Raw genomic sequence first — 26,227 nt, forward strand, 5'->3', positions numbered from 1 at the left:
AGCACTTGGAAGAAGAGCCAGTGGGGAGTCTGCCTCCAGAGTGATGAGCTGGGTCAAGTTAAGAGGGATAGATATCATGGCTTCTTTGTTACCCCAAATGTCATTTAGGCCACACAGCCATTTGAAATGCCTGAGATCTCTTGGGCTTCTGCTGACTTCCGATTCTGCTGGGAGAGAAGTATCCACAAGAATTAAAGTTGTTTTCTGGAGAAATTATCCTTGACCCATCTCCCTTCCTCATAATTGTATTGTCTAATGATACTTTATCCTCCATTGTGTACCTGTGGTCACGTATGTGGATGATGAGGGTCTGAGTATTTCTGACTGTGGCAGGAGATGCAGTGACAGTATCTATGAGGACCAAGAGACTCCAAGAAACTGAGAATGAGTCATTTGCAAAAAAAAAAAAAATATATATATATATATAGGCACATATGCTCATATTCAGGTATGCATATGATCTAATATTATCTAATTAAATCTTGCATTATATTAATATAGAGAAGAAATGTGTTATTAAAAATTAGCTTTAGGGAGAGCTGGACCTGTTTGCCTCCAGATTTCGGTTCTATTTCTCCTTGATGCTTCTGAGCATTCAAGTGTGTGTCTGTTTTACTGGGAGCCATAAGGATAAATCCTTGGTACCCAAACAGAATGCAGTTTGGCATCCTGGTCCAGCTACTCCTGCCACACGCACATTCAGGTTCTTTTATTCCTTGTGTTCCCAAATATTATGGTTGCTTTCCTGGAGGTATCTACAGCTCACACTTGATCCTCTGTGTGTCAGCAGCCTCTGCCCTCAGATCTATCCCTAGTGCTCCCCTCTTGCCCAGATTAAAGAATTGCAAGTATGTCTCTTAGAAGCTGGGAGGAAATAGCTCTTTACACCATGAGGGACCATTAGATTAGATAACCTTGGGGCACCATGTATAATCACAGTCTGTGCATTTTTCTGTTTCATGACTGGTTTAGAGGAATTTTCTCCTATGGACTTGGTTGCTTTTTTCATTTTTGAGAGTAAACCTCAAAATAATTGCTTCCCAACCTATTGCGTTGATGAGTCTCAAAATGTATAAGCAAGTCAATAAGGGAGAAAGGAGGAAAAGAGGCCACTTAGCAGTTGCTTTGGCTGTGAATTCAGGAAGGAAGTCGTAAACATGATTGTTTATTAGCTAATCAATCAACCAATCAGTCCTCAGTATTTATGGAATGCCTGCTGACTGAGGAAAGTAGCATAGTATAAGGGCCAGAGCAAGAGTCATAAACACCCTGTTTGGGGAGAGGTCCATACTGGGTGTCTTGATTGCAATTCTGCCATTTTATCCTGTAGAGTCATTGAGCTGCAGGGAACTAGGGGAGAGCAATTGACCACACCTCTTGGTTTTGAATAAGGAGGCAGCCAGAGATTATATTCACTGTAGACTCTAGATGATTCAGGACAGAACACATTAATTTGGTTATGCAAGTGGCAACAGATCTAAAATTGGAGAGCCCTGTGCTGTCTAGCTTTGCCACTTGGGTGACCCTGGGTATGTTGGTTCCTTTCACTGTGCTTTAGTTGTGTTATTTGCTTACTGAGGAGGTCATGCTCATCTGTAGGGTCCCTTTAAGCCCTGTTAAACATAATTTAAGACTTCTAGGAATAGTGTCTAGAACAGAGGTCCTCAAGAGGCAACTCTAATGCTTTATTCAGCATTATGTCTTATTTATACCCTACAATATGGACAGTGATGCTTTTAGATGGTGGAATTTTTTCCCACCCATATGGCTTTTATGTCGAAAGAAGTGTTTGATATTATTTGCATGAAGAGGTAATCATTTGGGTTTGTTCACACTCTGCTGTCTGGAGTCCTACCCCATGGGAGCCTAATTTATTCTGTTGGACCAAAGCAGGTGACTTTTGGAAAGTACCTAAGATGACTTTCTAAGCTGGTGCAGGGTTTGGGGCATATGTAAGGGTCCTGGGTAGTAAGCATGTGCTGACTGTTTTGAGGTGGATGGATTTCACTGATTCAGTGAAGAGTTAATTCAGAGAGATGATGATCATCCATGCAAGACAGAGGTCTCCTCAAATAACCAAGGCAGGGTGGACTCAGAGAAAGGACAGGTGCTGGTGGTGAAGACCACCTCACAGGCCATTGAAAAACCTACCTCCTCCATCTCTGCAGACATGTTGGGAAGCAAGAAAAGACTATTGTGTTCACCACATTGTTGGGAGTCTCTAGCCTGATGTGACTAATTATAGAGCAGGAAGCTCTTGGCTATGTGTCGTTTGCTGAAATCACAAGAGTTTAGGGAACCCTTTAAGGATTGGAATGTGGTAGATCTAGCCAGAGATTTATTGATCATTTCTCTAATGACAGCTAGAGATATTTAACGAAGAGGCTACAGAGGTAGTATTAGGATATTTTGGCTCTTAGATTCTGAAAGCTCAGACAGCTAGCTTAAAATATTTTAATGTAAGTTAGCTAGCTAGGCAATAATGCAAATTATGCTTTTCTACCGACAGAGTTTCTTTACATATATTATCTCACTTAATCCCTTCAGCAGTCCTGGCTTTTAAGACAAAATTTTTTGATAATTAGAATCTGAGAAACTGTCAGTGGTCACACCACTGAAATTGATGGGGCAAAGTTTCAAAATCAGGGTGCTTTGACTTTCAAGTCAGGGCTTTCTTTGATACCATGTCAAAGCTCAAGAACTTGACCACCAAGATCTTCTAACACTTTGGATTTAGTGTCTCTTGGGGGCTTCACCTCTGAACCACTCTGCACTTTTCACATTTTAGGTAAGTAGTATTATCTTCTTATTTATTTTCATTCTTTTCCATGTTGCAACTTAAAATAAAAGGTGATACCATATGCCTGGCTCAAGACATCTGGTTTCATTCTAGGAAAAAGAAATATTTTTATATCTATAAGAAAATTCCCATGTTTCCAAGGTTCCATTCCCTTGGATTCTAAGAAAATTGCCAGGAGTCAAGTTTTATAATAGGAAAATTAAATATGTAAAAACTTCCATTCATAAGTCAGAGAAATTAGTGAGTAATTATTCTCAGTGAATGAAGGATGTGAATTAGATTATCTTGAAGATTCCTTCCATTGCTAAAAATTTGATTTCAGATTTCTGGGATTCTCTTGAATATATTAGCTCTCTGGTCTGTTTTGAATAGATTCTAGTTCATAACCTGCTCTTGGAAAACTTTATCTCTCTAGTTTCTTTTCATTTCACTTTATTTATTATGGATTCTTCTTTCCTCACATATTTTCCTTATTTGGAAATTTTCTTTTTTAATTAACCAACAAATACTTGCTGAGTATCCACTCTGTGTAGGAAGAATACATGGCAGTCATTAGCTTTTGTGAACGTAAAGACTAATTGGAAAGACAAAGTAGAGATGTGGAAATTATGACCAGGAATTTATAGGACAACTTCAGAAAATCACATAAGAACTGCAGTAAGATGTGATGATCCATAACCAAGTCAGTCCTGGGGTGCAGTGCCTGTCAGAGTGGAGGAACTGGTTCAAGTTTAAGTAACATGTTGAGGGATAGATGAACGTGAATCTGAGGTGAGGTGAGTTTACAAATTACAAATAGAGTTCAGACGATGTCAGGAGACGGAAGGTGTACTGGTTTGGAGAAAGTTCCTAGAGATATCAAAGGCTTACATGATCAGAAAAGCAGGTTAGGAGTGTGACCAATGTCCTAGGTCTATTACTATAACCTCATTTTCTTCTAAATTTGACCTGTGACAGGTCTCTATTCAGACTTTCATGTAAGACCACAGATTTTCTCCAGATGGCAAAAGGCAAAAGGCATAGGATAAAATTAGAGTCTGTTTTGAGGAATCTTTCTCTTGAATTAATAATAATAATCCTCATATTTTTCAAAGCGCTTTTATGCCTGCTGTCAGGACGAGTACTGTATCTTTCTATTATATGGTCAAACTGAGATCCAGAATACTAAATGGCTTGCCCAAGATCTAAAAGGTTTTGCCCCCAGCCAACCACTGGGTCCAGGGATGGGTTCTCTGACCAAGCAGGTTGGCTAATTGTGATGGCTTCCATTATAGTTAGCTCATACATTTGAAAATGTAATATTGACCACATTTATGAAAATCCAAAGAATAATAATTATGTGTTAATACAGAATATAGCCACCTAAAGTACTGTGCACAGAGTGGGACCATCTAAGTTTAGGGTCCAGCAGCCAGGGGTCCTGGATGTTCACATCTATAGTAAGATAGGTTCTTTTTTTTTTTTTTTTTTTTTATTTATTCATGATAGGCACACAGTGATAGAGAGAGAGGCAGAGACACAGGCAGAGGGAGAAGCAGGCTCCATGCACCGGGAGCCTGACGTGGGATTCGATCCCGGATCTCCAGGATCGCGCCCTGGGCCAAAGGCAGGCGCGAAACCGCTGCGCCACCCAGGGATCCCTAGGATAGGTTCTTAGTATCATTTATCTTTCTCATTTATTTAGAGTTGGTTGATTGTCAGAACATCCCTGGAAAATGTTCGTGTAATTGTTATATCTAAGTCAGTAGCTAAAATCCTTCTTAAACTCAATTATCCACCTTCTAAAGTGCATTTTTCTAATGGATATGTCTGAAATCTTGATATTAATAATATTTGTAGTTAGTATTTAATGTACAAATTTATCTGTCTCAGAGGGTGAAATTTAAAATCAATGAGTTATACTCCCTCTCTTAATTTTTTGCTGAGTGTATTTTTATTTCATTTTATGTCTTTCTGATTTTAAGTGACAAGAGATCAACTCACACCAGCATTAATAAAGAGTGGAAATGTATTGACTAATGTAAATTGGAAGTCCAAGGAATTAAGTAGTTTCAGGAGAAGCTGGGCTGTGGATTTTTGGGTGACAGAATCTGGACCCTGTTTTTCTGCCTCTTTCCATGTCTTAATTCCACTTCATTCTGTGTTAACTTTAGGCTCTAGCAGATTCTTTCCTCTACAGCTCCAGGATTACTTGTCCTTAGAGCTAATGGGCCCAGATAAATGAGCGGGACTTTCCTTATAAAGTCATTTCTTTCTTTCTTTTTTTTTTTTAAAGATTTTATTTATTTATTTATTCATGAGAGACAGAGAGAGAGAGAGAGAGAGAGAGAGAGAGGCAGAGACACAGGCAGAGGGAGAAGCAGGCTCCCTGCAGGGAGCCCAACGTGGGACTCAATCCCGGGACTCCAGGATCACGCCCTAGGCTGAAGGCAGGTGCTAAACCACTGAGCCACCAGGGATCTCCTATAAAGTCATTTCTTAACATCTGTTTGTCCCTGTTAGATAATAGGTTTTGCCCCTGGCCAATCGTTGAGTCCAGGGATGGATTCTCTGACCAAGCAGGTTGGCTTCTATTTCTAGATCTGTTGGGAAAAAGGAATTGGGTCAGTTGGCTAATAATTCCACCTGAATCAACAGGGAGTGGGAAGGCCAGGTTCCAGAAGAAAAAGAGCTCTTTTACCTGGAAGGAGAAAGGGATACTAGCAAGGTAAAAACAATAGATGTTCATTACAGTGTTACAACTTGTGTGCCATTTATAGGGCTCCTATAAAACTGGTCAGAGGGGTAAAGCATCAGTAAACCCTAAAAATAAGTATAAATGGAAAAGCCCAGTTTCCCTCAAAATAAATATAAATGGAAAAGCCCAATTATCTAGTTTATGCTAGATTTAAAAAGTCTCACCATCTGTGAAGTGGGTTAATAATAGCTGCCATGTAAGATTTGGATAATTCAATGAGATATGCAGGTAGAGTACTTAGTACTGTTCCTAGATCAAAGTAAATACATGGTAAGTATTTGTAATTGTTTGCTTTATGTCAAAATGATGTGAAAGTACCATCTACCTAAGCTCATCTTATTAGACTCCTGCATGAGCCAGAGTCAATCTAAAAGAAGTTCCCCAAGCCTCTCTGCATCCCAGTATCTGAACAGTCAGTGACCACTTTGGACAGCCAGCCAGTTGTTTTAGAAAAACAGATGCTCCTAGGATCAGGTGAACTGTTCCAATCATGAGCAAATTTAAATTTGCACTCCTATCTTGACTAACAAAATTTTCTTACCCTCTGAGGGAAGATGACTAAAATATGGGAGGCAATATGTTCTCTCTGGCATGCAAAATGCATGCCATCCAGACTGCTGTACACGATCGGGTGGCTATTAGTGCATCTCTCCTAAAAATTAATTGTATGGCTGCTTTGCAAAGTTTAATAGTCATTTGGAGAGCATGTGTTACTGGTGCAGGTAGCGCTATCTCGTTGAATTCTATGCCAAAATACAAAGTTAAATGGAACATATGGTATTTAGCCTGGATATAACCAAAGGTTCCGGAAACATGCTTGACTAAAACCATGCGGTATATACAGTGTAAGAAGACTAAATTCCAATATAAAGGTAGCATTGGCCTGCAACTGATGTTTCCTAGTAATGAGTGCTCTTTATAGTCTTGGATATTGAAATGTTAGTCTCTCAATCCAGACCTGAAGAAGCAATTTCCTGAGCAGCAGATCCAGTTCCACTCCCCAAGCAATGTCATGCATGCCCATGGTTATAACTCTCATCTGTACACTCATGACTCCCTAATCATGCCTTTGGCTTAGGCCTTGCCCCCGAGTTTCTCATGACTACTAAACCAAATGCTGATCAGATTTATCCTTCTGCTTGTCCCATAGATATCTTAAACTCAGTTCACTCCAAAGAGGAATTGTGACTTTACTGGTTTACACTTCTTTCATTGGTGGTAGTACCATTTTGTGTCATCCCAGAATTCACTGTTGACTTTTTCTTCCTCATCCACATTATCCAGTTATCTCCAGGTTCTGTTGCTTCTGCTCCCTTGCTTCTCTGTAATCTGGCCCCTCCTCCCCTCATGCCCCTCTCCCTGCCTAGTTCAAGTTTACAATCTCTTGCACCTGACTTCTGCTTCTACTTTCTTTTCACTATATCTATCCTCTGTACATTTTCCAGAGTGATATTTATAAAATGAAATTCTGATTTCTCTACTAATTAGATCTATTTTCTTCTAAAATGAAAGTCTAAAATCCTCTGATTATACTTGATTATACATGGGGTAAAGCTCAAGCTTTTTAGTTTTAATTGAGGTAAAATTGGTTTATAATAGTATGTAAGTTTCAGATGTACAAAATTATAATGATATCTGTGTGCACTACAAAGTGATCAAGCTTTTTAACAAGCACATTAGTCACTTCAAGCTCTGACCTCCGCCTCCCTGTCCAACCTCATGCTTGCTATACCTCTTACCAGCCCTCAGAATTGGTGCCTTAGCAGTGTTGGGCTGTTACTGCTCCTCAGAAACACCAAGCTGAATCTAGCCCCCCAGAAATACCAAGCTGGTTCTTGCCCCCTAGAAACACTGTTCTGATTTCTGCCCCCAGAAACACCGTGGAAGCTTCCTGCCCTCAGATACACCATGGGAGTTCCTGCCCCCCAGAAACACCATGCTGGTTCAAGACTGTGCACTTTTGAATGTGCTCTTTCCACTCCCTGGATTATTATTCTTTTTACTCTCCTCACTTTTTCCTTCATTTCATTTATATTTATATTTTCTATCATTTCACTTATTGATAACGCTGTGTATGACATTTGACTTTTATTGTCTGTTTTCCTTAATATAATATGAGCACATCAACAATATAGAGTCTTTCTTATCCATTTATTCAACAAATATTTATTGAACACCTAGTATCTTCTGGACAATTTTAATGTGAAGGATACAGTAAAGTGAACAAGACAGACAAGGTTTTTGGTGTCCTTGAGCTTACCTGGGTAGAGATAAGAAATAAGTACATTAAAAACACATAGAAATATCAGGGAATAGTAACTGCTTTAGAACAAATTATAAATGATGATGGGGAGACGATGCTTGGGTGACAGCTCTAGAGTGGGTGATCAAGGGAGCCTTCTCTGAGGCAGCTAAATGACTGGAAGAAGGAGACAGTACTGAAAATTGTGAGCAGGGCATTCCAATTAAGGTAGAAGCCATTGGACCTGAAGGCATTTATTGGGTCCCAGCACCTGGCACCGTATAAAGTATATTTGATAAATTGAAGTATTGATTGATCACGTCTGGCATTTTAGCCCAGGACCAAGCTAAGACACATGAGTCTCTCTCCAGAGCTTACATACCACAAAAGAAATACACCTACAGGAAAGGTGGAGGTAACACGTCATGACCTTATGAGAGGGACAGTGCCCCCCCCCCCTTATAGGGTATGGTACCAAGACTGTGGGAAGTAGTTCAGAGGACTGAGGGTTAAGGGTAGGGGACCTAGAGATCTAGTTATGGCAGGTTCTGTGGAGGAAAAGGACATGGAGCCATTTGAAGGGAACAGTTTATTCCCCTCTATTGATATGACTGACATATGCATTGTGTAAATGTAAGGTGGACAGTGTGTTGATTTGTTACACTGATATACTGCAATATGATTACCAGCTTAGTGTTAGCTAACACCTCCATCAGGCACGTATTTACCATTTCTTTTTTGTGTGAAGAAAATCTAAGATTTAGTCTCTCGGCAGCTTTCAAGTGTATAATACAGTGTCATTAACTCTAGTCACCATGCTGTAGATTAGATCCCAGGGCTTACTCATCTTCTAACCGCACATTTATACCTTTGGTCAGTATTTTCCCATTTGCCCCACTCTCAGTTCCTGGCAACTGCCATTCTACTCTCTGTTTTCTGTATGTTTCACTTTTTAAGATTCCACATATAAATGATACCATACAGTATTTTGTCTTTGTCTCTCTGACTTTTTTCACTTAGGAAAATGCCCTCAATATCTGTTGATGTTGTCACAAGTGGCAGAATTTCCTTCTTTCTTGTGGCTAAATAATACTCCAGTGTGTGTGTGTGTGTGTGTGTGTGTGTGTGTGTGTGTGTGAGAGAGAGAGAGAGAGAGAGAGAGGGAGAGAGAGAGAGAGATACCTGCTTTAGCCATTCATCCATAGATGGACAGTTAGATAGTCATGGTTAGCCGGTGTCTTAGGTTGTCGTGGTTGGCCAGTGTCTTTGCTATTGTGAGTAATGCTGCGGTGAACATGAGGATATAGATATGTCTTACGGATCCTGTGTTCATTTCCTTTGGATATATTCTTAGAGGTGAGATTGGGGTGTATTTATTTTTGACGCAGGAGGGAAGGGGAAGAGTGTCTTTCTGGGAAAAGGAATAGAGTGATGAGGGAAATTGAGGAGCAAATGGTTATGAACCAGTATGGTAGGGATCAGATGAAGGCAGAGGTGGGGCGGGAGGAGGAGGCTTTGGTAGGAGAGGATTTGCACTGTGGAGGAGGAGGAGATCTGATAGAGCAAGTTGGGACCAGATGAGAGAAGACATTGCAAGTGGTCCCGTGAGTACTTGGGTTGGAACCTTTCTGCATTCTTGGATGGGGACTGACTTAGCCAGTGTGGGAGTTGGGATATTTAATCTGGTGGTGGTATGCAGGGCGCTCTGGGGAGACAGGAGGGTCAAATGCATGAACTCAGGTTGGGGGGTGAACGGGCAGCATCATAGTGGCTGTGAGAAAAGAGGAAAGTGGATGAATCCAAGGGATATCCTGAAGGCAGCATCATTAAGACCATATGATGGATTGACGATGGGACCCATGCACAGGGAAGAGTCAGTCAAGACTACAGAGTGTTGATCTCAGAGCTACTGGGAGTAGTGACAGGAACACCATCAGGGTGGGAAATACGATTTGCAGATAAAAGGGTTGGAGTTACTGTAGGACCACTGTGTTAAAGGCACTGAGGAAAGAATGAGATTTCCCAGCAGAGATGGTTGATGGGCAGTTGGGATAGTGGTCATTCAGGTCAGTGATTAGATTAGAGGAGCAGATCTGGGAATGAGACTAGAAGCACAGGAATCCTAAAGACAGACTATAGAGAGAAAAGAACATAAGGCCACACCTGTGCAAGGGGAGTTCTAGAAGCCATGGTCAGAAAGAGTTCATACTTGTGATACATGCCACATTTGTAAAGGTCAATGTTACCTTAATTTTGTTAATTTTCCTTACATTAAATGTACCACATGGCCTAATTTGAGAAGCCTCAGAGCTTTTTTTTTTTTTCTTTTTCTAGATGCAGGTTAAATGCAGTTTCATTAGATCACTGTACTTCCTCCCGGGTTCCTGTAGGACACAGCTGGGCTGGGAATGTGCATATGGCACCTATTACCAAACACCACAGTGCAGCTAGCTGTATCTATTGTGTGTATGTGTGTTCCACTCACTACTAATCACTGCGTAGAAACTACTCCACACTCTGTGACTTAAGACAACCATTTTGTTAGTTTCACCAATTCTGTGGGTCAGGACTGCTAACAGATGCCAGTGGATAGGCTTGTCTTTGCTCTATAATGTCTGGAGCATCACATGGGAAGAGTGAAAGTCTGCGATGACTCAACAGCTGGAGTCAAATCTCCTGGAGGTATCTCCAGTCGTGTGGCCGGTGCGGGATGTTGCTGTCAGCTGGACCACAGCACTTATGTAAGCACTTACTCGGCATGACCTGGGCTTCCTCACAACATGGCTGCTTCAAGGTAGCTGGACTGCTTATGTGGTAGCTCAGGACCCAAAACTGAGTATCTGAACTAATAAGGCAGAGCTGTATGACCTTTTGTGAGCTAGCTTCAGAGGTCACACAGACTTGCTTCTGCTCCGTTTTCTTTGTTACAAACAAGTCACTAAGGCTAGATTGGAAAGGAGAGGTTATAGACTCCACCTCTTGGTGAAAGGTATTAACATATTTCATGATGTGTTTAAAACCACCACAGTAGGTGTTCATTCTGTGTAATTTAATTTCATGGTCTTTGAGGGACTTTTTCTCTTCGAATCCCTCACAACTTGGCTATGGAACTTTGCTCAGAGAAAGCATTCTATAACTATTGATGGTTGGTATCAGAAGAATCTCATTTTTTATTTTTTTGCCTACTGGCAAAAAGTTACCTTTGAGTTTTTAGATTTTTGTCCAAATCTGAAACATCTAGGGAGTAACACATTTAGTGTTTCTCTGTTATGCCTTCAAAGAACACCCAGAGAAGGTGTGAATCAGGAATGGTCTGATCTGCCTCCTCTGTGACCTCCAAGCTTCTCTGGTTTAGTTCCCACTGATGATAAGGAGCTAATAAACTAGTAGTGTTGCTTCCCTTCCATGCTTAGTGTTTGGGCTCATAATTTGTTTTGTATTTTTATTGCTCATGTGTCAGTAAAAGAAGGGACATAGCTTGGTATTAGGAATGAAATGCTTTCTTTCCTCATGAGGAGTGTGAGCATAATTGAGCTGTAATGAACACAGCTGAGGTCATTTTCCAGGGATTAATGACAAGGAGAATGTGTTCATGGCCCGAGGCTTAGTCTTCAGTCATTAACCTAGTTGGTCATTAATATTGTCTGGGAATGGTTTATGTTAGGCCATTACAACTACTGCCATATGCTGCTACAATTGGGAACATGAACATTACCTGTATCAGGAACTATTTGTTTCCTCCCCATTCCCCATGATTACTGAACAAGGCAGCCTTTTTAATACACACTCCAAAGGCAAGAAGCATCAAGGGCAGGACAAATTTGAAGCTTTCCTCCCTTTCTCTCCCCTCCTCCCATCTCCTTCTCTTCTTTTTAAAAAGTCATTTATGGAGGGTTGCAATCAGAGAAACAGTATAGTAAGCATAGTGAGGATATATAGACGTATGTGTAAATACCACCTTGTCCCTGCTTTCAAGAAGTTAGAGTTTATTTGGAAAGGCCAATAAACAAACAATTCCAACACAGTGAGATAAATGTTATTACAAAGAAACTGTCAATGTGCTATAGAGTACAAGAGCACAGAGCAAGAACCTCTACATGGATGGCACTGATGTTTCAGTTAAGTTTTAAAGGATTAGAGGTGGATAGGTGGACGATGGTGGTGGGGAGTTCCAGGCACAGGGAAGAGCATATACAAATGCAAATGAGAGAGTAGCATGTTCCAACAACTACGTAACATTTTTGAATGGCAAAGGTAAAAGGAATGGAGGATAAGAGGTCAGAATCCTGCCTAGGGGCAAACCAAACTGTTTTCTGAATAAATAATAGGCAGTTTGTAATAGATGCAATAGGTGTTAATGATGTGAAGCTGGAAGTGACATGATCAGTGTTGAGATATAGAAATATCATTGTGGAGGTAATGTGGAGAATCTATTCAAAGAAGATATGGGAGTCATCCAGGCCAACAATAACGTGGGCTTGAACTAATGGTGGGCCAGTGGGAATGCCTGGGATGAGCTATTCAACTGGGAGACAGAGGTAGATCGTTTATAATGACTCCCATTAATAAGTAAAATAAATGCCTGTTCAAACAGGACTTAGAATAGGGAAATTCTTTAGTTCATATATTAAGTCCAGAGGTGAGGCCAATTCTAGGACCACCTCTGATCCTACTCTCATCTCCAACCCCCTTAAATCTTTGGGCTCTGCTCTTGTCTGTGAGCTTTATCTTCAGGCTAGTCACGGGATGGCTCCCAACAGTGACTGCTCAGTATGCTTCTTTATTCAAGTTTGGAGGGGAGAAGAAATGTCTTTCCTAAAAAAGAACAGTGAATTCTTCCTTTCTTTTTGAGTGGGCCAACTCAGGTCATCTGCCTTCTCCAGAGGAAAGCCAAGCACTGATTGGCTTAAGCATGAGATCCTGAACTAGTTACTAGCCAAGAGGCATGGAATCCCCATGGTTGGGTTCATGTATCAGAATCTACTGCTAAAGCTTGGGATGGGGTCAGTTCTTACTACCTCATATAAAAGGGGAGGGAGAAGGTGAGTGTTGTCACATGGACAACCTACAGTATCCACAACTGGAGCACTCAACGCACTCAGCAGAATTGGAGGGTGAGGGAATCCAGTATGTAGACTATAAGTTTCTTTAGAGCAGGAAGCGTATCTCATTTACCATTGATTCTTTAGCTCCTGGCTCAGTGCCTGGCACATAATAAGTGCTCAGCAAACATTTGCTGAGTGAGTAAAGGCATCTAAAAAGTGGTATCTGAGCTTGAAGGTACAGACCAAGTGATAAAGTAAAGGAAGGGCTTCAGGCAGAGTTAAAAGTATTGATAAATATAAATGATCATACAGTCGCATGATTCATTTCAGACAAGTCAAGGAATTAAGAAGTGCTGGCACTAAAATCCAAGGCAGGGACAGGCAGAGGACAAGGTTAGAGAGATAAGGAAGGGCTGTACTCTGCCGAGGAGCTTGAACCATATCCTGCAGATACCAGAAGACATCTGAACGCTTTGGGGCAAGAGAATGAAATAATCATGCTGCCGTTGTACAGATCACTATGCCAATGATGTGTAGAAAACTGCTGTAGGAATATGAGTAAAAAATTATGGGGTGAAATCAGCAGCTGATTAGATTTTGATTGGATATATGAGACAGGGGAAGAGCCAAGGTTGACCTCAGATCTTGATTTTGGGTAAGGAAGCAGGTGGTGATCACAGGGGAAGATAAAGGTTTAAATGGAGTAATGACACCTTCATTTTGGACAGGTTCATCTCAGGGGCCTGCAAGACATTCTAGTGGTGGGTGTTAGCCATGGTTGAATGTATGTGTGTGAAGTTGGGGAAGATTTCTGGACTCAGCATACATATTTAGAGTCATTAATATGCAGACAACAGAACAACATGAGGATGAAAACCACCTGGGGAGTACAGATCAGGTGAAACCAGAATCATGAATGAGGCAGTGGAAAGGTAGGGAGTGGAAAGAAAACCCACAAAAGAGGCAAAGAAGGAAAGAGAGGTGGAAGGAGATCCAGAAATGTATACTATCTTAGATGAAAAGAGAGTAGAGAATTTCAAAAAAGAGCAGTGATAATTATGACTATCAAGCACATCAGAAAAATTAAGGAAGTGAGGGATCCCTGGGTGGCGCAGCGGTTTAGCGCCTGCCTTTGGCCCAGGGCGTGATCCTGGAGACCCGGGATCGAATCCCACGTCAGGCTCCCAGTGCATGGAGCCTGCTTCTCCCTCTGCCTATGTCTCTGCCTCTCTCTCTCACTGTGTGCCTATAAATAAATAAATAAATAAATAAATAAATAAATAAATAAAATAAAATAAATTAAAATAAATAAATAAATAAAATAAAATAAATTAAAAAAAAAAGAAAAATTAAGGAAGTGAAAAACTGAAAAATACGTATCAGACTTGGCAGTCAGGATGGCACCAGTGGTCTCATGGTGAGATGCTTCATAAACATGATAAAAGCGGGAGCCAGGATGCAAATGAATAGGAGGTGAGCAAGTAAACACAGGAAAATATAGGAAATGGGGAGAAGAGACATCGGATAGTAACCCGAGGAGTGGGAAGAAACAAGGAGTGTATTCCAGAGATGGGGAAAGCTTGAGCATTGTTATAGCTTCAAGGAAAAAGACTCAAAGATATTGAAAGGTGAGCAATATAAGAGGGTGGGAGGGAATGCTGGCAATGCTTCCCCCCCCCCCCCCCCACTCCTGGCTCCAAGATGACTATTGCAGCTCTAAGCTTCACATCCTTTATTCTTGTGTCCAAAAGCAAAAAGAAGAGCAGTAAAGAGAGTTCTCTTATGTCTTTTTATTTCTATCAAGGAGGAAAATTTCTCCCAGAAGCTCCCCAGAATGCATCTCATTATTTTTAATTGGCCAGAACAGAGTTACTTCTGTGATGTGTAGCACATTGGTTCACTCAGCCCCCTCCCAAACCCCTCTCTAGAAAGTCTCCTAAACTGTAGAGGCTGGGGATCGAAAAAAGGCATTTCCCAACCTCCCTGCATATGACCTGGCTTTCACCAAGCAAGCTTACTGGCGCCAGACCAGGAAAAGTGAAGTGAATGACTGGAAGCAGCAGTTGCAGATCAAATATCCTTGAAAGCAAGGTGGCAAAGTGTTAGGTCCCTTGGGACCAACTTCTGTGGAGGTGGTTCTGGTGTTCAGTCTCTAGGGTCAGAGGTGATGGCTCAGTGATGCTATGGAGTCTCTGCCATAATGGTACAGGGTATGCTTTGGCATTCATCTTGGTCTGTGGGGAATGACCTTGGTTATCTGGTTTTCATATATTCTTTTTTTTAAAGAATAAAAAAATAAAGATTTTATTTATTCATGAGAGACAGAGAGAGAGAGAGAGAGAGAGAGAGAGAGAGAGGCAGAGGGAGAAGCAGGCTCCATGCAGGGAGCCTGACACAGGACTCGATCCTGGGTCTCCAGGATCATGCCCTGGGCCAAAGGTGGCACTAAACCACTGAGCCACCCAGGCTGCCCTGGTTTTCATATATTCTTAAACTACCTAATACTCTGTAATAAATCCCTTTCTACTTATGGTAATTAGAGTGGATCTTGTTGTCTGCAATAAAGAACCCTGAAAAACACACAAGACCACTCTAACTGTAAGGGAGGCTAGGGAAGAAAGTAACCTGGCATTTTTAGGCTCTTATAAGTAGAGAAGGAAGCTAAGGGTAATGGCTGCTGTGTAGCAAATCAAAAGGTATCTACTAAAGGTAAATGTGGACATAGACAAGTTTGTAAAGAGAATAGACTAGGTGAGTATTTCATTTGGTATATGAGGTTTTTAGGGGGATATAAAAATATTTAAAATACCTGTCATTCTATGAAAGTGGCTTCTGTGTAAGAGTGACTACTGCAAAACCTAAACCCACTTCACCCCTGTTGTCACTGCTGACAACAGCCTCTGAAACACCATTCAGGCCAACTAGTCCAGATCCGAGGATGACAGTTATGAAATGGAATCTGGTGAACAACAGGGGAGGAAGGAGAAAAGGAATAAGCATTGTGTCTTTTTAATAAATATTAGAATCTCAATTATGATTGGGCAGACAAACAGGCAATATGATGAAGATATTTTCAAAGCTTTGATAGATATCTAACCATTTGATTCTTAGTTCTGAATCCTTTCAACTACTAACACCACTTTATTTGCAGATTGATTTTTTGGCTGGTTTTTAAAAATAAAGATACTTTTACACATTATATACATACACATAAATAACTGCCTGCCACCTAGTCCCTTAATCCTTTAGATTGTTGTGTATCCTTCTGTACATATATGCACCATCTTTCCTTGTCAATCTATGTAGTGCTACCTCATTGTTTTTAAAGGTTGTATAATATTATATTGTATGAATGACTCATAATTATTTAGTCAGTCTCTTATTAGTGAACATTAGGCTATCTTCAGTATTCTGTATTTATAAAAGTCCTGCAATGAACATTCATGTCCATCCATCTTTGTGCAGATGGCTTGAGTGTACCACAGAATATATTCCTGGGTAGAGAGGGCTGAATCAAGGGTATGCCACTTAAAATTTTTATAGGTATTGTCATACTATTATCTTCAAAAGGCCACTATGTAAATTTGTTTTTAAAAATTCTACTTTCAAAGCTCTAGGACCATAAGAACCAATTCTTATCTGCTGGTAGGGAATAGAAGGATTATAGGAAAAGTAAACTATTCTCTAAAGGGTATTTAGAATCTTACTGTATAAACAATTACAGCATTAAATGTCTGCAAAATTCAAGTGGCAAATGAGCAGTGAATATCAATTACGCATCTGCTGCATCTCAAAGGCAGATGGCCTTTTAATTTTATATCCCAAGAATTATACCCAAATTTCATTCCCTTCCTCAGATTGCTCCCCCCTCTTTTTCCACTTCCACTGAGAAAATGGTTTATTGCACTTCTCACATATTACGTGGATTTTAACAGAAAGCACAAAGAAACAACCTTACACATTTACTAAGCAGATATCTTGGATTGGGAATTTAACCCATTAATATATGTTGAGTTTTGATAATGATTTAACACTGAGGTGTACCTTACAAGAAAAATGATAAGACACGGTCCCTACCTCCATTGACTTTATAATCAGATTGAGAAATCAACATATAAGACTTGGTTAAAATTAATGGTTAAAGGCTAAATTAGGAATATCTAAGGGCTAAGCTGTATAATTTACCTATTCATGCTTGGCAAAACAAAGCTCCCAGTATAAGAGCTGTCAAGGACTCTAAGAGACATATGAGTCTTAGCTTGATATTGAGGGGCAGGGAGGAGAAATGGAAGAGCACTGGGCAGCAAGGTATGCTTGGCGCAAACAAATGGGACTGAGTAAGGGCTGGCTAGCCCTTACTGGGAGAGAGCCTGTGTGGGAGATGCCTGAAGCAAGGTTGGGTGGATAGGGTACGGGCCACATAACAAAAGGCCATGCTTGGTAGGAATGTTATAGGAAATAATGGAAAGAGGACACCTGGGTGGCTCAGTAGTTGAGCATCTGCCTTCAGCTCAGGACGTGATCCTGGAGTTTTGGGATTGAGTCCCACATCAGGCTCCTGCATAGAGCCTCCTTCTCCTCCCTTTGCCTATGTCTCTGCCTCTCTGTATCTCTCGTAAATAAATAAATAAATAAATAAATACATACATACATACATACATACATAAAATCTTTAGGAAATAATGGAAATGAGTATGATATACCAGAAGGAGTGTTTGGAGGAAATAAGATGTGTAGTGTATGCAGAATAGCTCTGTGGAACCAAAAGGGCTCATGCCTTGGGCTCTCATACTCAGCAGTTTGAATTTGAGGTGGACCCTTCTTAGTGTCCCACGGATAAAATATTGTCTTTCTTATGTCCCAGAGCTTTGTGAATTTATTTAATTTTGTCCAGCCTAGAAAGGATGAGACAGCTGTTTCCAGGACCTGGACAGATACTCAACAAACATTTCTTGATGAACAGTGATGGGAGGAGGAGATTGGAGTTGGGGCAATAGGTGGGGAGCCCCAGGCCGTATTTCAGGCTCATGGCTACAAAAGGCCAATGGTAGTAGTGCACTGGTGGGCATGGATAGCACAAATGGAACTCAGGAATTTCAAAGCCAGTAACCTTAGGTCTTGGTAATCACATAGAGGGTGAGGGATGAGTCTGTTAAACAATCCATTAAGTATTAGTGGGGGGGAGGGGGTGGTCTATTGTTCAGACCCATGCTAGAGGGGAGGAAAAAGCTGATAAGAGATCTTCTTCATTCAAGGAGGTACAGTGTGGGCAGGTTGAGTACTTAAAGCGACAAAGGACAAGGCCAAATTAGGTGAGAGTCCAAGACCAGTATCAACAAAATGCTGCAGAGATTCAAAGAAGAAACAGATCCTGGCTTGCTGGAGGATCCCTTGTAGGGTTGAAGAAAAGGGGTGAGGGGAGACGTCCAATAGAGAGATAAGCAAGAACAAAAGGAAGTATATAGACGTCACTGGCATTGAAGGAGTAACGTGTCATTCTGGGAGTTTAGATAGATGGAGTGCAGGAAAAGGTAGCAAATCAGGCCAGAAATCAGGCTTTGCATTCAGGGCTGGGACTTTGTTCTGGATTCTTGAAACAGGGAGGTTTTATTGGAATGAGGAAGTGGTAGTGAGCCAACCAGTGGGGAAATTATCACAGGAATTCTGAAAGACTTAAGTTACCTGAGCAGTGAAAGCTCCGTTACCTCTGTTGGGTACGGAACCAGAAAGAAGGGCCAGGGTGGGTAGATGTAGGAATGCCTGCCTACAGAAACTCTAATGTCGACTTTGATCTGCCTTGGAGGTTCACAGAACTTTAGACAACCCAAGAACATCACTGGGAGTTTGTTTAAAATTCCAGTTTCAGGGCCTTTACCTCTGATATTCTGATTCTCTGGGTCTGGTGTAGCTCCATAAATGAGACATTTTTAAAAACCACTCCGATGATTCTGTTGCAAGTAACCCAAGAATCACATACATTGAGAAATTCTCTGTACCCTAACATGCTTGTCTATGAACTGATTGTGGTTTGTATATAGACTGGTGGTATAAAGCATTTTTTTTTTTTTTTTGTTTGTTTGTTTGTTTTGTTTTGTTTTTAAGGAAGAAGGGAATGGAAGGAAAGGCAGGTGTCAGAGAGAAAATACTACTGAATCTCTTGAGTAGCTCCTCAAGTACAGGAAAAATGGAAATCTGCTGAGTAATTTTCATAGTTCTTCCCAATATTAGCTGTGAGATGATATCTTATAGGATGATTGATTTAAGGGTGATTTGATAGGTCACATTATCAATTAATGTGAAGCCAATTTATCTGGTTTCTTTAACCCCAAAATGATCTTATCAGTATCATGTAATTATGGGGTGATGGTCTTTTGCCTGTCTCCCTGAGAATGACACCAAGGTATCAGGGAGTATTACATGCCAAAGGTGGCGATGGTCATGAACACACTTCCCATCAACCCTTGAACCTTTTCAAAGAGTCTACTTGTTGTTCAACCTGAAAATCGACTTAAAAGAAGTACAATCCCTACTCAAAGATGAAAGATACATGCAGAGAAAGAGAACCTTTGAATTTTAAAAAGAGGTAGCTATTTCATATAAAAGCTGAGCTACATTTCCTTCTCAATCTGCTCCTGCATAATTTTATCCTACTTTCTAATTATGGTAACAGAACAAGAAAAATCCAGACTGCTGTTCACATTCTCACTACTTTCCTTAAGAAAAAAAAAAAATGCTACTCAGTATCTATGCCAGAGAAACAAAGACAGGATGTAAATTTTCTTTGTGTGAGTTATCCTTTCTCTCCCTTGTCTTCCTAAAGTCATTGAAAAGAGTGACACTTAAGTCCAATTAAAGGGATTTGGATGAGAAACTTTGAGTTTACAGTTGGTACCAATCAATAGTACAATTTGTCCATCAATAGACTTTGAAATGCTCTTCAAAAATAGCTGCATTTAACCGTGGCTAAATGATTAGAAAATGAAATTTCATTGAGCAGGTTCCCCTTTGTTTGAAAGACTGAACTTCAGAGCACTGAAAAAATCACCCTTTCCCTTTATTATTTGTGTCAAAGTCTGTCCATCTGGCAAGGAGATATTGTGTTGGATGTATCTTGGATACTTTCTAACACAGGTTTTGCCACAGACTTTAACCTGTGACTTGTCATGAATCCTGCATAGAAGAGAAGTGAGGAATTGGGAGTCAGTAAAGAACTAGGAACCAGAATTGAGTTGGTTCTAAGATGAAGGGAAATACGTCTTTCTCCCCAACAGTATGCCCCTAACTTAAGGCCCTGTTAAGACAAATTCCTGTGTTCTCTAGTTAGGGAACTCAAAGGCAAATAGATGTTGGGAAGGCAAATGTGTGTTGCTAAATTTCTCTCACATTTACTACTCATTTCTGAAAGAACCTCAGTGAAGTCAGTGATCTCTGACACACAAGTTGTCACTCTAGGAAGGGATCACTTTCATTTCTTCCCATTGGGTTTTCTTCTGCAGTTACTGGCACAGAATGTAGCAGGTGAGAGAGATGTTTTGTCACCCCCACAGGAGGGAGAAAGGGTAGGTTTGTAGTTCTGGCTCTGGAAGGTGTGGAGTTAAAAGGAGAAGAAACAGAGGTCTGGCATTTGCTCTTCAAGATAGATTCCAAAAGCACTGTGTAAATGACACTAGTGACAACCTCTAGACAGAAAAAGTGGAAGGCGTCTTATGCTCTTTTTCTTTTAATAACTCATTTTTGGGGAGAGTGATTTCTCCTTGGGGCCATTTTTTTTTTTGGTGTATTAGTCAGTTCAGGCTGTCATAACAAAATATCACAGATGGGGGGCTGCTTAACAAATAGAAATTTATTGCTCACAGTTCTGGGAGGCTAGAAGTCCAAGATGAAGGTGCCAGGCGGTTCAGTTTCTGGTGAGAACTCTTGTCTTGGTTTGCAGATGGTGCCTTCTCACTGTGTTGTTCTCCATGGCTGGGAGAGAGCAAGAGGGCTCTTGGCTTCTCCTTTTCCTGTAAATATACTAATCGCATCAGATAGGGCCCTACCCTTACAATCTCATTTCACCTTGATTACTTCCATGAAAGCCCCATCTTCAAACATAGTCACTTCGCAGGTTAGGGCCTTGACATAAATTTGGGGGACATAAGCATGAGTACATGACACCTGGTGAACATAGCCATGCAAGGCACAGTCCCTTCCTGATATGTTGATTTTTTCTTCTTTGTGTAATTGTCTCTAATTCATTGTTGGATTTAAATTAGCAGCTTTAGTAAAGAGTATTTTGTTTCTAGTGACAAATAGATGCAAATATTTTTATCAAAGAGAAATATCAGAAGTCTGAAACTAAGAATCAAAGAAAATTAATAAACCATGTTAATGGCTAATAAGTGTCAGTGAATTTGTAAATAGCAAAAGCATTTTGCCTTTTACCAACATGATCACATTTAAGGTATTTGTTTTTCCTGGCTCCTACATTAGTCATAGGAGTTGGGTCTTCTAGAAACGAATATTTTTTTCTTTAAAGGGTTATGATTTTGATAAATGTTGTTGGTCATTCTCCCTGGCTCCCCTGAGCTCCTCCCTCCTCTGCCCCCACATACATACCCTGAAGTTGCTTTGGGTTCAGAGTCTCACGTGTATAAAGTAAAATCATGGCCTTTGAATAATGGACAAATCATCTTATCTTTTACAAGTTGGAGAAATTGAAAATAAAAATTTTAACCACTGTACCTTAAAGAGATCTACTGAATGATTACAGAGTTGTTAACCTTTCTATTGCTTCTTTTTTTGTATCATGTGCATTCCTGTCTAGGAGCATAGTTTCAAATTATGGATTTATATTGAAAATATCAGAACAGGGGATCCCTGGGTGGCTCAGTGGTTTAGTACCTGCCTTTAGCCCAGGGCGCGATCCTGGAGTCCCAGAATCGAGTCCCACGTTGGGCTTCTGGCATGGAGCCTGCTTCTCCCTCCTCCTGTGTCTCTGCCTCTTTCTGTCTATCATAAATAAATAAATAAAAAATAAAAATATCAGAACAGATTCCCTTAATGCTTTTCCATGGAGAAAATGAGCAGATGCCTCTGTCCCTGCATACCCCCATCCTGAAATTTGGAATGGGTTGGCTGTTACCATTGTCTGCTATTATAATGGCCATAACCTTGGAAGGGAACTTTGGATCTTTCCGATGTCATCTCAGTTTGCTCAGCTGTTTGCTACATTAGAAGCATTAACTAGTTACTATTTCTGTCTCCTGCTCAGAGCCGCTACTGGGTTTCTCTTGGGTAAACGTTTACTTTCCCACAAGGATAGCACTGATGACTGTTCAGGGTCAGGCACAGACATTTCCTGTCTCCTTTCCCTCTTTTTCATTTTGAACTTGGCTAATTTTAATTTTCATTCTTCTGCTTTAAAACTTGCACGTAATTCCCTTCAGGAAAAACTTTTATGTTTCTCATATAACAGTTGTTTTCCATAGTCTCATTCTCTGTGTAACAGTTATGAACCAGATATTTATGAAGGTACAGCTAACCACCAAGGAGAACCCAGCAGAGAGAGCATCTGGCATTTGGGATTCCATGATTACTAAATGTATTAGCTTATTACTAGAATTAAACTCTATGAAGATGTTTCCTTGGCATAAGACATATAGGAGTTCTAATACAATGTATGGGAGTTCTCAAATATTTGTATTAGGAAAAGGTACAAGCTATGTTACTTAAATATGTAAACTGCTTTGCTACTTTTTCATCAATTTCCAGTGTAGTGTGCTACCTTGAGGTATTTTATTATTAGAGATAAGTGTATGGGACATATGAATCTCCTTTAGACACATGCATGTTGTGGAGAAATGCAAAAAATCCGGAACCTGGTAGATTGGTTAAAGAAAAGGAAGAGACTCTCTTGAGCATTTTCACAAACCTAACAATCTTTAGCTAGTTTTTTTTTTTTTTCATTCCAACCAAGACAAGCCATGTGCTGTTCACAAGTATTTGTAGCTGAAGGAAATACACTATTGCCTTTATTGATTTGAGTTCCCCCAGAATCAGACCCTGAGACAAGGATTGGAGTACCACGTGTTTTTATTTATTTATCTAAAGGTGATAAAGGTGATAAAGAAGAAATAAAGGTGATAAAGGTGATTTGAGGAAATACTTGTAGGGAAGTGGGCAAGTAAGGCAGAGAAAGAAAGACAGCCGGAAAATGAGGTATTGTTAAACCAGTTTCCATGATGAGCATCTGCCACTCAATGGGAAACTCTTGGAAGCAGTGTGGAGGCACTTCAGAGTTATCCCCAAACTAGGAGAGGCATCTGGGGTATTGATCTAACAGCTCTCCATTCATCACCAGTGGAGGGCTGTTCTGGGGTCATTCATTCTTCAGCACTTTCAATAATATGCTCCATGGCTTAAGAGGATTCTACTCCCAGGAGCAAAAGCCCTTAGGCAGAGTTTTCAAGTAGGTACTGATTGAGGAGAAGGTGTGGTGGGACACAGAAAGTGACTACCATAGTATCCATGAACAGAGCAGCTACTCTGGCTTAGCTGGACTCAACATGCTCTTGAGGCCGCAGGAGAAAAATGTCATGTCTTCTTAATTGATGTAGTCTTCAGCCTAGCTGGAAGCTAGGACTTACCCATGTGAGTAGTAAATGATGAGATGCTGCTTATAAATGCTGAGATGATATTATCCATTTTTATTAAAACTGCTGCTGTCAACATCACTAATCATTAAGGAAATGCAAGTCAAAACCACAATGAGATATGACTTCACATTCATTAGAATGGCTACTATTAAAATAACAAGGGTTGGCAAGAAAGGAAAACATTGGAATCTTTCTGCACTGTTGATGGGAATGTAAAATGGTGCAGCTGCTGTGGAAAACAATAGGACAGTTCCTCAAAAAACTAAAAATAAAATAACCATATGATCCACCAATTCCATTTGTAGATATATACCCAAAAGAATTGAAAGAGGGTCTCCAGGTGATACTTGTACACTCATGTTCACAGCAGCATTATTCAAAATAGCCAAGAGGTGGAGGCAACAGAAGTGTTATTGACAGAAGAAAGGGCAAACAAAGTGTAGTCTAAACATAAAACGGAATACTATTCAGCTTTAAAAAGTAAGGAACTCTGACACATGCTACAACATGGATAAACCTTGAGGACATTATGCTATGTGAAATAAGCCAGTCACAAAAAGACAAGTATTGTATTATTCCACCTCTGTGCAAGTACCTCGAATAGTCAAATTCATAGAATGATGATTGTCATGGGAGAGGGGAGAAAAAAATGGCTAATGCTATAAACTTAGTTCCTCTGCCTTTTTACTTTTAAGTCTTAGATCTCTTCATTCTAACTACAAATGCTGCTTACTCAGCTCTCTCTGCTGCCCCAGCCCTGCACAGCTTAATTCACTAATTGCCCATGTGTACAACCTCAGACCCGTTCCAGAGTCCTGACCATCCTGAGAAGCACATGATGGACTTCAGTGCTGCTTCCTTCTTGTCCAGTAGGGCTTAGGGTCAAGGCATACTTCCCAGTCCAAGGGCCCAGTAGCCAAGTTGCAATTACTATGCACCCACTTTGGGTTTCTCTCCAGGCACTGCCTGTATTGCTAGATCCTGGCATCCACAGTCCACTGACCAACAACAGCATCATCACCTGGGAGCTTAGTAGAAATGTAGAACCCTGAGTCTCACTCTGACCTACTGAATAGGAATCATCATTTCAACCAGAACCCTTGTTGATTCCTGTGCACAGAAAATTTGAGAAGTAGTTAGGTAGACTCTAGAGCAGTGGTTCTCAACTTTGGTTGCCCATTAGAATCATGTGGTTAGAGAAGGATTTTAAAAAATTGCCAGTACTCTGAAATTCTAATTGTGTTGCCACGGGGTACAACATAGTAATTGTTTAACCATACCATTTATTAAATAGTGACTATGCTAAGAAGTCCGAATGTGTTAACTAATTTAAGTCTCATAAAAACCCTATAGGGCAGGCCCCTAGTATTATTTCCATTATACACTGGAGGTACAACGTAGTGCAGTACTTTGTTCAGGGTGGTCCATGGCAGAGTTGGAATCTATAGAATCTGACTCTAGAGCCCATCTTCTTAACCATTATGCTCTCTTTGAATAAAAGTCCTTTAATACAAAGTGAGAAGATCTCAGTGAATACATTACATGCAGGCAGGTTTTACTACGTGGCTCATTCACTCAGTCTAGGCTGACTCTGCATAACATATGTTTGTTTTTTTGTGTATTTGTTTACAGTGTATCCCCACCCCCACCCCTTACCCCGTTCCCCCTCACCTCCAGGCCAGCTAAGTCAGCCTCTGATGGTCAAGATCTGTCATTGTCCTAGAACAGGCTTCAGGCAAACGAGGAGTCAGAAGAATCTTAGAGGGAAACCAGTATTTAAGAAGGTTGGAAAGGATGAGAATCCATGAAGGGGACTTAAGAAGATAGATCATCTGATGCACTGAGTAAAAGTCAAAGTTTTCCTCCTCGGTGAGGTCTGTTCTACAGCCACTTGGCCTTTGAAGCAGCCATTTCACTGCTGTTTCTCCACATTTGTCCAGGAAGCACTCCTGTGAATTACTTTCCTCTCTTAAGCCTTTCCTAACTGGCATCCCTGAGATAGTTGGTGCCCTCCTTTTGCTGCTCACCAAGTTCTTTCAACCTACACCCAATCATTCAGGATTCTATCTCTTACTTCTCTAGGCAATTTCTAGTTGCCATTTTTAAATAATTGGCTCAATTCCCCACTTTTATTTTTATTTTTTTAAAGATTTTATTTATTCATGAAAGAGACACACACACACACACACACACACACACACACACACACAGAGGAGAAGCGGCCCCATGTAGGAAGCCTGATGTGGGACTCGATCCCGGGACTCCAGAATCCAACCCTGGGCTGAAGGCAGGCCCCAAACCACTGAGCCACCCAGGGATCCCCGATTCCCCACTTTTAAATTACCTTATTGATTTTACTGCCTATAAATCTTTTCTGATCCATTGTAAATTTAGCATTTGTAAAGCCTACCATTATGACAGAAAACATGAAATGTTTTCTTATAGCAAAACAACTGTGTGTCAAGTCAGAAAACATGAAAATGTTTTCTTATAGCAAAATAAGAACTGTACATCGAGTGTGGTTGTATTAAGAAGTCTTGAGATTGTAGAAGGAAGAAAAATGTTTTCAAAAAATGATAGAATTCACTAGGCACTGAGTATTTTTTATAGTAGTCAGCATTAAGTCAGTTGAGTAAGAGTGAGGCTTGGGGGTACATACAGAAGACAATTATGGCTATTAAGAGCAAAGTGACCCCATGCTAAAAGTAAAACAGGAGACGTTCGTCTCACTGCCTAGGGGACTTTTTCTCTTGGCCCCAGGAGAGG

At 40.5% G+C, this 26,227-nt stretch overlaps 1 protein-coding gene across 5 annotated transcripts in view; it reads left to right on the forward strand.

Annotated features, from left to right (window-relative positions):
* FRMD4A (FERM domain containing 4A) overlaps window positions 1-26,227 on the forward strand; it is a 739,423-nt gene that overhangs the window by 124,638 nt on the left and 588,558 nt on the right. The window lies entirely within an intron of this gene.

This window comes from Canis lupus, chromosome 5 (genome assembly GCF_048164855.1).
Source record: "Canis lupus baileyi chromosome 5, mCanLup2.hap1, whole genome shotgun sequence".
NCBI classification, from domain to species: domain Eukaryota; kingdom Metazoa; phylum Chordata; class Mammalia; order Carnivora; family Canidae; genus Canis; species Canis lupus.